This window comes from Ambystoma mexicanum, chromosome 10 (genome assembly GCF_040938575.1).
Source record: "Ambystoma mexicanum isolate Mex_15411 chromosome 10, UKY_AmexF1_1, whole genome shotgun sequence".
In the NCBI taxonomy this organism is placed as follows: Eukaryota; Metazoa; Chordata; class Amphibia; order Caudata; family Ambystomatidae; genus Ambystoma; species Ambystoma mexicanum.
Window position 1 is genome coordinate 56,813,614 of NC_090932.1, and position 14,424 is coordinate 56,828,037.

Sequence of the window (14,424 nt, forward strand, 5' to 3'; positions counted from 1 at the left end):
TTCAATATTGGGCTCCTTTGTGCTCCTCCCCCCTGCCTGCACAATACAAAACTGGCTGTACACAGTTTCTATTCTATTCTCTTTGGGGGGCACATACAAGAGCAACCTACCATTTATTTTGACAATATCAACCCGGAAATCAAAAAGGTACCCACTCACTTCACTGTATCATTTTTTGTCTTCAAAAAGTTTTATCCGGTCACACTTACCATGACCATTTAACTACTATACATTTATAACCGTTTTACACATTCACAACATCAAATTGTCTTCTGACACATACGAGGTGCACACACCTCTTGGTAACACTCAATTCACAATTCAAGCTGCCCTCCCTTTCCTCCCTAGCCGGCTGTCCCTGTCCGTCTTATTTGGATATATGGATGCGCATATATATATATATATATATTGGCCTGCTCTCCCCCCTTCTAGTAGGACTCTTTCTCTCTTACTTTCTCCCTAAGTTTGTGCTAATCTCACTTTTTATTCTCCCCTACCCCTAAAGAAAAGAAAAGAAAGAAGTAGTAGCGGTCACTAATATATTCTCAGTGCCCCCTTTTGCTGAACACTTTTATCTTATATTCCACTTCTTCATATATTCCCAGTACTAGTCAAGATAGCACTATGTGGCGCCGCCTTCCACCCCCTTTCGGAGCTAGGTTCCCGTCACTTTTATCCCTTATTCACCTCTTAATCCTAATGGCCATATGCAAGGAAATTTTAGGATGATCCTTAGATCTACGTACCCCCTCTTCGTTACCTGTCCTACACTTCTTTCCCTACTCCCTTTACAATCGCTCGCACTCAATACTCACGTGCCCGTCTTGAACCGATAGTCTCCGAAACTGGGTCCGTCCAGGCAGTGTTGCCGTCAGCTCAACAGTCAGCCCCGGCTCCGGCGAGCGGTACTCGAAGGGGATTTTTCAACCGGGATCCCGTACCCTTTCTCTATTGAGTGCGCACTTCTTAGTGTACCGGTCGCCGTTGGCGGGCAGCCTCCCGGAGCCGGCTCACCGTGCGTATCCCTTTTCGACCGGAGATTCTCGTGCCAAAAGGGGACGGTAATGTTATGTCGGGAAAGAATAATAATAATAATGATCACGCTTTCGGGGTCACCACTGAAGGCAAGCGTCCCCAACCAGCACGATCCTCCCCGCAATGAGAGACAATAAAGGACTCTCCCAAATCGGGAATAAAGCCAAGACAGAGTGCGGGTGAGCTTAAATGGGAGTTTATCAATCAGAATAGGGCATGCAAAGAACTCTGCAAAACTCCGAGAGCGCTCCGTCCGACAATCGCAAAGACAGGCGTATATATTTACAAAAAACGTCATAAGAACCTACACACTATAGGGGGCACAAGTTCAACGGGATTGGGTGGCGACGACTAACTATAGGTGCTGCTGCGATGTGGTTGGCTTTGGCTGGAAGACGTCACTGGTCAGCCTCGTGGGTTGGGCTGGGCCTGGCAGGTTGGCTGAGTTCATCCGGGCGGTGTTGTTGTGCCATCGCGGCCAGTGTCAGAGATGAATGTCTTTTCCTGACTTATTTGCCCTAGGCCATGCACACCGCAGTCATTCAGTCATTACAATATTATCTTCTTTAGTAAATCTTCCAATAGGTTATTCTACAGGTTAATGCAACACAGGAGGAATGCACCTTGTGAGGGGTCTGGTGGTAATACGTCAGGACATGGTTACCAATGTCCTGTTGACCGGGGCCACAGGTCGAGGGGCTAAGCTTCAGGGCCTGGGACGGGCGGTACAGGTCTTCCTGCCTTGTTAGAAGTTGTTATGGATGTACCGCTGTGTGTTGTCAAAGTGTTAGGTGTCCTGATTGCATAGGGCCATAAGTCTAAGATGATCCGGTGGGTTGTGGGGTTTACGAGGGGGCGCCTTTGGAAGTGTGTGTTCAGGCAGAGGTTTACTGCTGTGCTGTAAATAATGCAGGTGGCGGGCCGTGGCCTTGGATGCTGCAGAGGGGGCTACAAATCTTTGAAGCGGCTCCAGTCTGGTTGGGGGAGGTAGAGCAGCGCGGCGCGGGCCTCTGTTCTCATGTTTGGCAGTCTTCGCAGGGTGGGAGGGGAAATGGCCTTGCACATATTCACAAAAGGTATCTTCCTCGTATGTTGCCGACTTTAGGTAAAAACATGATAAACATTTGAACATTCTGTACTACTTATTCGAATCACTTTAAAACATGCATTTCAACTTTGCTGGGTGTGTCTTGATTATATCCAGCCTGAGCACCTTATTTGTACACTATGTTTTATCAATTACAGTAATTAGTTCTATGCATATACATTTGCAGTAAGTGAGGTAGTATTTAAGGTTGGTGGAGTACATAGAAAATGACCCGCCACCGTACGTGATGGTGGTGGCACATATGGAGCTTGGACATACACACATGACAAGTGCATTCTTGCGCATCCTTCACATGAGCCCTCTATATGGTTACATTTGTCTTTTCGTGTACTCTAGCAGCATTAGTTTGGTTATGGCGCAAAACCATGAAGTGTAAGTTCCCCAGTGATACGCGTAACAAATAGATCCCTAGAACGCTCCTTCATTATCAGTACCCAACTGCAGTGGTGTGGGCTTACCATTGCTTATATCATGGAAGCATGCTTTCTATGTTTATACACTTTACAGGTTTTTGTAATATAAGAGATTTTGTAGAGAAAAGCATGCCAGTGGTCTTGGCATTAATATGTAGAGATGTTCTGCCATCTGATGACCATTTTACCGTTATTTTCATCGCTCAGGCCTGCTGGCCGGGTCATGCTGGGAGCGATGATACTCTGCGGAAGGTGAACTGTTACAACGTTAGTTTCTTATGCTAGCTCATGTCCGTCTTGTTCGTGGGAACGGGCTCACAGCGGATCTGCCAGGGTGCTGCGGCGACAGGGATAACTGAAACTCTCAGAGGGTGGGGGCCGCGCTACAGTGCGCTAAGCTCACACCATGTTTAGTAGACACAATGGTTTCTGGGGCCTAGCTAAATTTAATGCGTGCAGGCAATGTCTTCAGCAGGTGAGCCATCCACCACCTGGGCCCTGGTGGTAGGAGGGGACGCCCGATGAGCCATGGCCCTCACCCGGGGTGGAGATGTAGGCAACGGGGGGGTCTTTTGGACCACTCCTCCCCTACACAACATAAAATATTAAATGAGACTTGAATGATATCTGTATGACCTTCACCTGTCCTGGGATAATCCCTTCCCCAGGGTTTTAAAGTCGACTTCAAAATGTTCAAAAGAAAAGTGTTGAACCAGTTCTTGTCAGTTCCAATTCAAACAAAAGTTAATCGAACAAAAATCCATGGTAACAATTGTCTGGTTTTGGTTGAAATGATCCCCCTCCAATTCCTGCCAAGAAAATAGCACCAGTGGTGTTCTTGGATATCTTCTCTTCAATGTTGTTTATTAACACAGTTCAAAGAATAGATTTTCTTCATCTACAACTAGTTAATACCCCTGCGGTACATTCAGTATAATTGTCAGGATGCTTCTCTTTGGATTGTTTCTTCCCTTTTAACGACCACCCTTCTGCTGTTGTTACTATGAGAACAGTCACTGTTATCTCACAGCCTGCTACTACTCCAAACCACTTCACTGGGACATCCACTGACAATGTTATACACCATCACAGTTCAGGTACTTCTGCTTCAGTCTTGTACTTCAGAATGATTAGGCATTCATGATAAGACACCTTGACCTCTACAGGTAGGCAAGGCACTCTTCCCTTCAGGGACTTCCAAAGGGGGCAACCTCGCCACCTCTTTAGTCTGTCTGTCTGCCACCAAATGTAATTCCCACTGCTAAGTAATTTAGGATTGTTGGGTATGCAATGACAAGACACTTTGACCTCTAGAGGTAGGCAAGGCACTCTTCCTTTCTGTACTCCACGAAAAGGGCAGCCTCTTTGCCTCTTCTGTTTGTCTGACTGCCACCACGGATAACCTGCCTCTGGCCAGAAGACTGACTTCCTCTCGACTTCAGTAGTCTTCAGCATTACAGGTTATTTCCCCAAAATTCTTTCCAAGCACCAAGTTCCCATTCCCCAGACTTATTCAAATCCCTTCTGTCCAAGTAGTCACCCAGAAGCTGTAGTACTACTCATCCGACTTCAGGTAACAATGCCACACTTAGACTTAAGGTTACTGAACTATCGACAACTTCCCCTTTCAAGTGGAGAGGTTTAAACAGTACTTGCTTCACTGGAAACCGGGTTAGCCTCGTGACTAGGGTATTGCCTGTTTGCTTCCGTCTAGCCACTTTATTAAATAAACCATGTCAATTCAGACATCTTTAAGGTGTAGTCTTCAAAGTGAAACCATAATAAGGCACATGTGACCACTCTTTAAGATAGATTTTCGACTTAGACTTGAATGGAATTGCATTCCTGTTTAAAGAAACAACTTCTGACTGGTAACATGCAAGCTTACTTTGTGCTGGTTTCACTAGTAACACTTGTAAAATAGTATCTCTGTTTTTTGGAATGGAAAGCAGCATTTCTCTTCCACAGTTGAAGGTATGTGACCACTCCGATAATAAGAACAAGTGTTTAACAATGAATAAAAAGGTATGTACTTTCCACGCAATGGGTCCGGCTTTCAGAATAGACCTGCATGTTACATTTTCATTGTTAACACAGTACTTAAAAGTAACTAACAACTTCTGCTTGCTTTCAACACTATGCAGGTTTTGGAGCTGGTTACAGTTACCGGCATGGCTTAAGTGTATCTGAGTGCCAAGCTTCACTCACCGGCCTCGGGGGCACTGCGGTTGCGGGTTACTTCGCACTCCTGACTTCTTCGACCTCTTCTGCTTTTATTTATTTTATTTATTTATTTATTGTTCTCTTGTTAGGAGCTTTATACAGTAAGTCAGTAAGTCAATTCTGTTTCAAAGCACCCACAGGGCAACAGGGAAGGAACATGGGAGTGGGCCTACTGTGCCTAGTGAGTTTTCAGAATGTGCAAGTCCAACAAGGAAGAGGGGAGGGGAGAGGGGTAGGTGCTGGGGTGTCTGTGCTCGTGGGTGAGAAACAGATGAAGAACATGATATGGTAAGTGCTAAACGACCTTAGCCGCCGTGGATGGAAAAGGTGTGAGCCTCCAAGACGGAGGGTGCTGGGGCAAGTTTGATTGATTTTTTTTATGTTTTATCGCGCTCATACACAAGTGTTTCAGAGCGCGACCAGGCAGGGAAAGGGAACAGGGGAGAACAAAAACAACGATCTTACTAGGCCCAGTGACATTGAGAACGTGCAATTTCAGGGTAGAGGGAGAAGGGGGAGAAGTGCATGGAGGGGGGAACAAAAGGAGAGTCCAGAGCGGGAAGGAAAACTAATAATAAGATAATAAATAAAAAGGCAACAAACAATGGGAGTGCAGCCAGCAAGTGGCAAGTGCTGGGTTTTTGGCAGCAGGCCGTGTAGGTCTGAAAGTACAGGAAGAAAAGGGGAGGGCTGTATGGGTACAGATGCATACCCCAGTGCAGGGGGTGCCTGGAGGCAGTGCGTGAGGGGTGGCAAGATGAGCAGGTACCTGGGCCCAGAGGACAGAGGGTGGCCAGGTGCATGGTGCCGAGGGATAGTAGAATCAACAGGGGAGAGGGGAGGAGAAGGCTGAAGCAAAGAGGAAGGTTTTGAGGTGCTTCCGGAACCGGAGATGGTTCTCCTCAAGTTTTAGAGTGGCAGTTCAACTAAGTGTTGAAAGTTAGGCGGAAGCTGGGCTGATTGGGTGTTGCAAGGACCCCGAGGATTCATAAGGGCTGTGGACACCAATCACAGCAACTGTGAATTTAGCAGAGGAGGGTAGAAGGTAAGGAGGAAGTAAGGAGGAAAGTCTTGAGGAGCTTCTGGAATTTGAGAAAGTTCTGCACAAGACTCCGAGGCAGAGGGAGGCTGTTCCATAGGAGGGAGCCTGCTGAGGAAAGCGATCGGCCTCATGCCCTCTGTTTAGCGAAACGCTTTACACACAGAGTTGGTGCCAGAGGAATGTAGAGGTCTAGAAGGAGGGTATTTAGTAAAAGAGTTGCAAATGGTGTGGTCCCAGTTCCCAGACGACCTTGTGGATGATGCAGAGGGATTTTAATTTAATCTACGCAGCAACCGGAAGACATTGAAGGTTTCTTAGGGTAGGATAAATCCTGTCCCTGGGCTTAATGCCAAGGATAAGGCTCGCAACACTATTCTGGATTAGCTGTAGGGGGGTCGCAGGATGGGAGAAGGTAGATTAAGGTGGAGGCTATTGCAATAGTCAAGCCTAGAGAGAACCAGGGCTCGGGTAACATTGAGCTTCTGGGGGAAAGTGAGAAAAGGGAGAATTCCTTTGAGAAGGAAGAGTTGAAAGTGGGACGGCTTGGCAATATCCTGAGTGAGAGGGAGGAGTCGAATATGACTCCAAGGTTTCTGGCTTCAGGTGAAGGCACACGGGAGAGCCCATAGAGGGAGGCCAGATTGAGGGGAAGAAGGAGGGAGAAGGGTCCCAATAGGAAGGATCACAGTTTTGCTGGCATTGAGGCAGAGATCTTGGGAAGTGCACCGGAATTGGATGGCCGATAGGCAATCGGAGGATGGAAGGAGCTAAAGAGTCAGCAGGAAGTTTGAAAAAGAGGTGTGTCGTCTGCCTAACACTGTAAGGTGGTGGAGGAGTTGAGTGCCAGCTGAGCAAGGTAGGTGTTAGAGCAAAGGGGAGAGGTTAGAGCCCTGGGGGACACAACAGATGGAGAACGAAGTAGGAGAGGAGAAGGTGCCCAGGATGACTTGGGAAGAGCGGTCAGTTAGGAAGGACGTCAGCCAGTCCAGTACCCGTTCCGAGATACAAGGGTATCATGGAGCCTTTGTATGAGGATGGAATGGTTGACCAGAGGAGACAGCTGGGGAGTTGGACTCCAGAGATGCAAGCAGTTTTTCACGGGTGTTCAGAAGATTTTTTTCCGTGCCTCTGGATGCTCAGAATCCAGATTGATGGTCGTGGAGACCACCAGCAAGTTCCGTGTGCGAGATGAGTTGAGGAAAGGCCAGCTTCTCCAGCAGTTTCCCAAGGACGGGGGTGATAGAAATAGGGCGGTAGTTGGCTGGACAGGTAGGGTCTGCTGAAGGTTTTTTCAAGAGGGGGCACAAAAGCGAGTACTTAAGGGAGGTGGGGAAAGATCCAGTGGCTAAAGAGTGGTTGCAAAAATCACTGAGTGCAGGGGCAAGAAAGCCAATGTTGTCTTTGATTGTTCTGGAGGACCAAGGGGAGACCTGTTTTGACTAGACCTTCATGGGGCAGACAACTCTGGTAACTTCTTCTGGTGTGACAGGGGCGAATGAGGAGAGGTAGAGTGAGGGACCAAGGGAGTCAGGGATGGATTGGGCGGGTGAGTAACTATGGTGTTCAGGATGTCCTGAGTTTTAGTGGCGGAGTGTGTGGCCAATGCATTGCAGGGGCCCTGGGAGGGAAGAGGGGAGGACTCACTTGGGACCCGCACCCTTCCGCAGCACGGGTGCCTCCGGTCCGGCCTTCTTCATTGAGGGCATCTCTCGCTTCCAAAATCTTCGGCTTGCCTTCTGCCTCTAGACTTGGGTTGCTGCATGGTCACGGCTCTGCAATCACAGCAACTCAACTTAATGAGGAAAACTTCACTTCCAGCCCGTCTTCCTCTGTGCAGCCTCTGCAATACAGGTTTTGAGAACACAGCAGGACCTGCTCAGAACTTGCAGGTGAAATCTTTCTCCACGTTCCAGCTTCCTTTCTGTGTTCACACTTACTCTTGAAATGCCAGCCTTGTGCTCCTGTACTACTACTACTACTGCCATCCTTCCAACTCCTGCTCCATCTTCTCCTTCCTCTCCTGCTGCAGCCTTTTATGCCCCACAGGTTTGATAACTGGCTTCAGGTGTAAGCACTCGGCCTCAATTGCCTGACTCTTGAATTGGCTATTAAGCTTAATTGCCTGACTTCTACATCTACACGCCTCTTCAGTCCTCTTCTTCGTCTCCGTTCCTCTAGGGTTCAGGGACATGTAGTTTATTTCCCCAAAATTAGGTTTTTCTAGTACTTGATTAATTTTAAGGGTAGATTTAATTCCCTTAGTGATTTTAGCAGCGGGGGGTGGTGGGGAAGCTGCGGGTTTTTAACTTGTTTAGAAGAAGATGGTTTAGAGAAGACCACACTTCTGCAATCCTGTGTAGTATACCCTTGGAAGTGAGGAGTGCATTTTAATGCTGGATACCAAGAAGAGTTTCTTTTAGTATAGTACATGTTGTTACAACTTTAGGGTTTGCTACCTTAGGTTTAATAGGAGGTTGAGAGACCATAAATAAATCATAACCTCTTGGCACAGTGTTAAGAGAAATAATGTGTCTCATCTCACGGAATCTCCTCACTTCTCTGGTTCTTGTCTCCACCCAGGTGATCCTGCTGCAGTACACCACCCCCAGGGTTGGGATCAGGAAGCGTCTGCCTTCCCCTGGCCCTCTGGGAGGAGACTTTAGGCAGGGTTTCAGTGAGGGATTTGCAGCATTCTTCACACTAGCCAAAGCTTAATAGAATCCTCTCTCACCAGTGAAATAGATTGATAATCAAATTAGAGCACCAGCTCTGATGGTGCGTATGTGCCTCTATCCTTCCCACTCGCACCTGCATCTGACAATTTGTAACTCCTATTGGAAAAGGCTTCACTGATCTGTGTTCCTTTTACATATGAGCCACGGACCATTTGGAACTGCCATCACTGCACAGATGTCTCTCTAAATCCACCCGTTGGAGCTCTTCTTCACAGAGCTTCAGCTCTCTAAGGCTTCAGCAGAGCTATTTGGTTACATTACCTCCATTTTGCACCTTTGGCCAGTACACAATACATCTTGATTGGTCAGCCCTACACATACTGCCTTAATGTAAAAATGCATCTTTTCATTTCCATGTGGTGCATATTGGATGCAAAGCAGCATGGATTACGAATGATAATTCTTCAAATGTTGAAGCGTTAAAATTTACTTTCCTTGATGTTATAGCCAGACTGAACATTTGTATGACGACCATGTTACTTAAGTATAGAGCTCTACATATTATAGTTGCGGGTGACCTGAACTCAGATTAAATATGGTCTTGGTCTTAAGAAAAATATGGGCTCAATTTCCACACGAAACACTGTAAAAAAGTCAGATGCTCGAGGGTGTCCCTTACAGATCTTCTCGGAAATTGGTCCAAAGCCAGTTTTGGTGCAATCTTTTCGAAAGTTTTGAGTTTATTTCATGTGAATGCCTCATTTAACTCCTCTATAAATGAGTATACATGGTCGAATCGACAAGCAAAAGCAAGTATTCATCACATCTTTTTGTCCAAGATGCTTTTTGATGCATGTGTGAAATTTGTTTTGGTAGACTCAAAACTAAATGACCATAGATTTATGGAGGTGAACCTGGCATGGGCACCCCACTCCATTAATTATTGAAAAATTAGGATTCCTAATAAACTGTGCATGCAATCGTATTAAATGGCATGAGGGAAATGTTAAATGCTTTTTTTTCTTCATGAACCTCACCTGGTCCAAAAGGCAATAATTGTTTTCTGTCACTCTTTTTCTGGGCTATTTAAAATCTTTGCTTGAACACTCCATCAAATCCACCAAAAGTACGCCACACTGATCTCTAAGAATACATGGCTTCGATCCATTGGTGAGACAAAAGGAAATAAATTTAACCTGTGTATTAGAGGGATACTAACATATTTAATGGACCATGAGATAAAAGCGAATAGAATCCGAGCAATCAAACAGGTAATGAAAAATTGGTTAAAGAACCATAAGGCTTTCATGCTCCTGGCGGATAATGAAGCCATGATGACTGCTTTGAGAGAGACCTCTGGCCATCAATTTTGGAACCTACTAAACCATTTGGAATCCTCACAGGTAGCTTTACAATCAATCTGTGTTCAGGAGGATACCTGGGTTACCTATTTTACCTGTTTGTATGCAGGTAAATTCGCAAATACCGAAGACTTGAGGTCCCTTAGAAATCACCCATGGGAGTGTACTTTGTCGATCACGCTTATTGAAAATCGGATCAAAGCCCCCAGCTTTTCCAGGGCAGCGGGGCCTAACGGTTTGGCAAATGTCACCCCAAAAGCAAGTCCAAAGGTTTGGGCGAAAGCCCTCTTTCTTTTATATTCTGCCATTAAAACAAACAGTACTATCCCAGTCTCCTGGAAAGTTTCTTATATCATTCCTATATACAAAAAAGTGGATAGGCGGTTACCATCAAATTATCGGCCGATAGCAATTATGGACGCAGATTCGAAAAATCTTTGCAGGACTTGCCCTGAAACACATAGTTGAATGGGCTACACTGAATAGCATTTTATCTGATCGACAGTTTGATTTCCGTAAAGGGATGGGAACAGAAATTGGGGGTCTCCTGTTTACCTTATTGCTTGAAAAAGCTTGTAAGAAATCAGCTAGTCCTATCTTTATGGCTGCTATCGATCTCTCACTTGCCTTCGATAAGGTAGACGGAATAATATTATGGTCAAAGCTTCTTTACCTTGGGATGCCTCTGGGAATCTTAGCAATTCTTATCTATCTACATGAGGGTTCAGTCATTCAGATACGCTTAAATATGGAAAGCAATTGATCCCGCACCATAAATAAATCTAATGGACTCAGGCAAGGTGCCAATTTGCTCCGACTCGTTTTAATTTGTCGGATGTGGGTGAGCCCCCTGAAATTGCTTCCCTGATTTCTCCTAATGATGAGGGGAATAGAATAAGATGGTGTGCTTATGCAGACGTCTTTCTGTTGGTTGATGGTACTCCCATCGGCCTTCAGCGCAAACTCGCTGTTCTTTCTGTGTATGTTAAGAAAAACGGCCTAATCAAAAACAAAAATAAATCAGTCTTCATCTGTCTCCCGAACCAGACAAAAATCCCTTGTTTTAGTTTAACCTTAAACGATCCTATTCTTATAAAAATAAGATCAATGTGCTACTTGGGTTTTCCTGTATTTAGCTCCTGTAAAAATAATTTGTATTGGAACTATTTCCTAGACAGAACTGTCAATTTGAAATGCCAGATGAAAAAGCTGGCGCAAAAATATTGCAAATATTCCTGAATCCCACTCCTGAAATTCTATAAGCTAAAAGTGGTATCAAAACTAATTTTTGGTTTTGAGATCTTACCTTTTTATTCTCCACAACTTTTGTATAAGCTTGAATCTAAAATATGGTGTTATGGTGATTTATCATCTCCTGAAATGTGTTCCTCTAAATGCTGTACGCTTTGATTTGGGACTTCTGTCATTAGACTGTATGATATTGATATTTTATTTATATCGCTCTCATACACAAGTGTTTCAGAGCGCGACAAGGCAAGGGAGGGGAACAGAGGAGAACAAAACAGCGATCTTGCTAGGCCCAGTGACATTGAGAACGCGCAAGTGTATGGGAGAGAGGGATGGGAAAAGTGCATGGAAGGGGGAAAAGTGGAAAGTGCGAAGCAGAGAAGAAACCGATAAATAACAATAAATTATAAAGGCAAAAAACAGTGGCAGTGCAGCCAGCAATTTGCAAGCGCTAGGTTTAAGGCAGCAGACAGGGTATGTCTGATAAGTGCAGGAAGGAATAGGGGGGGCTGTATGGGTACAGATAGACCCAAGTGCCAGGGATGGTTTAATAGAGCAGGATGGCCCTATACAGAAATCTTCTTGTGGCTCATGAAAACTGCCTTTGCCAAATTGGGCAACAACCCAAGAATGGGCTGTTCAATATCAAAATGGTTACTTCAGATATGCTGCCTTAAAGCCCTTGAAAGTATTGGACTAACACATAAAACTCTAATATCCAATCCTGACAGAGTAAAGCGGTTTTTGTATTACAAAGATTGGATGGGAATAATGTGTGTGCTTCTAGGATTCATTACCATCTAGTCCCTCATGGGGAAACTTATGGGCAATCCAGACTCTTACCTTATCAAATTCCCTGATCACAATTGGCGTAATGTTTATTTGAAATTCTTCTTTAATGTCTGTCTTACCTGTGAAATCTTACAAATTTGTGCAGGGGAAAAGGCGAAACACATTCCATGTCGCTTTTGTCATAATAATAATTTAATAACTGAAACATTGAAGCACCTGTTGCTGGAATGCGATGGTTTAAAATCTCAACGTGCGAGTGCATTTGGCAAGTTTGTCTATAACACGGCATGTGTCTATATTGATGATGTATGGTGGAATATGCTTCATGGGAAATCAATAGCATTAAAATTGGCCTTTGTTAAATTCCTAGATGGAGATTCTGGGCTAGTCAATGTATTTGACAAAAAGACGTCAGTTTCAGCAAATTAAATGCCTTAATCATATGGTTCTAAGCCTGTTTTTATTTGTAGGTATTAGATCTAACATATAACTAGTGTACAATTTCAAATAGATGGAAAGTTGAAATAGTCGAAGTATTCTGTATGATGTGAAAACCGACTGTATGAAGTAAGTTGAATCTAAATGTCCTATCGTTTTTGGAGGTATTTTCTTTTAAGAGAAATCAGTATTAATATACCTAGTTATATGACAAATGTCAAAAGGGACTTGGGTTAGTGATCTAAATGGCTGATTAGTTTCTATGCTTTAATAAGTGAATTTGACATGGAATTATCATTAGGCTACTATGGCCACAGTCCGACACTTTAGTGATTTCTGGTTCATAAAATCGAAAACTGTTCTTGGAGCTAGACTGTTTTTCCCATTTGTACTACTCGAAGGTTGTCGGAGGATGCATAGAAAATGTATAAAGGGTTAGGATTTATAGCTTTAAGATCTTTCTAAAGATTTTGCTCAAACTAAACTGTTTTTTCTTTTTTGTTTTCTTTTAATTTTTCTTTTAATAACAATGTATGACAGGATTGTATGTATCATGTTTTATATGTTCTGTATTTGTATTAATTGTACTCATTTTGTTAAGGTTTATTATTTCTAAACCAAAAAAAAAATACAAAGAAATAATTTACTTTCCTTAAAAAATACCACCATTGGGAATCGGAAATTACTTCTTTACTCCCTTAAAAAAATCTCTTTAATTTCAACTTTAAAAAGTAGGTAGTAAAATACTATACCTTAAAAATAGTATCTGGAGCTTTGCCAGGACTCTATGTTGCAGTCAGAGGTACCAAATCTTCTCTCTTACTAGTTACTTGCAAGACTGGTCTTTTCAAGTGTGTTGGGAGGTGTGTAAGCAAATGCCAGGGTTCTAAGCAGAGATGGAAGTGACATCATGATTACTATAGCCATAATCACGGCTTCGGAGGGCCGTAATGGGAGGCCAGTGACTTCATGGTTACTAGAAGTGTAAAACAGAAAATATAAGCCCTTCAACTTTCTTCTATTCCAGCCCATGCCAATCTGTTCCCTTCCATGCCCTGTGGCCATCGTTTAGAGGGTATCCAATGAAGAAGTCGCTGAGAAAGAGGTCGCCACAGGGTGACCTTTCCCCAAATGTGCACCCCCAAGAAAATGAAGCACTTTCCACAAATATTGTAGGATTGGAGTTTATAATAGTAAATAATACCCATCCTAGAATATGGTGGAGGAGTTTTAGGGGTGCAGGCAAAATATAATCACCTACCTTGCAACTTTTTCCTCCCTACATTATCCCATAGAACGTTTATAGCAATCCGCTATCAGCTGGGGGTTTGCATTTTCAACAAAAATAAAATATCGGGCGCATCAGTGTCGTGCCTCCCTATTGACGGCCCCCCACAGTAGCCTTGCAAGTAGTTTTGGAGGCCGCACAGTCTTCCCAAGTGCGAGGCGGGCCATAATGGGTGTTATCTGACTGCTCCGAGTTCAGGGACGTCATTTCACCAAAATGCCTGGGGTAGCATCAGTGACATCACATGACGCTTGACCACTGAAGGCATCACAGCCAGTGATGTAATTTGATCCCACTACAAAATGACCTCATGGGAAGCGATAGAAAAATGGCCTTTCACCCCTTTAATTAGTCTATCAATTATTGTATAGGATTCCACAAAGACAAATTGTTATTCCTATTCTTTCTTATTTAGGGTCACTGCTCAAAGTGTTACACTTGTGGAACCCCCTGTCTTTTTTTAAGATGCCTCAACATAAATTCCAGCCACTCCAGAAACAAAGAATCACATGGCACTGGCCACAGACCAGGAGCTTCAATGTGTACAAAAAAAAAATAATTATTATAAAAAAACGTTTTTTTTTTTTTTTTAGGGGTAGCAAGGGAAAGCTCAGGGGTTGCCGTTGCGACCCCCAAATGACGTCCCTGTCTGAGTTAATGGCCGAAGGAAGGCAGGCAAATGAGAATTCGATTGTGTCCCAGGGGTGTGTGGAGTTCGTGGATGGTTCATGCCTGATCCGGGCCCATTGTCTTCACAGGAATAGACAAAGTTCCATTGTGATAAAGCAGAGTAAACTATTT

At 44.1% G+C, this 14,424-nt stretch overlaps 1 protein-coding gene across 11 annotated transcripts in view; it reads left to right on the forward strand.

The window, feature by feature from the left end:
- PCYT1A (phosphate cytidylyltransferase 1A, choline) overlaps positions 1-14,424 on the forward strand; it is a 333,268-nt gene that overhangs the window by 141,468 nt on the left and 177,376 nt on the right. The gene's annotated exons all lie outside the window — the stretch shown is intronic.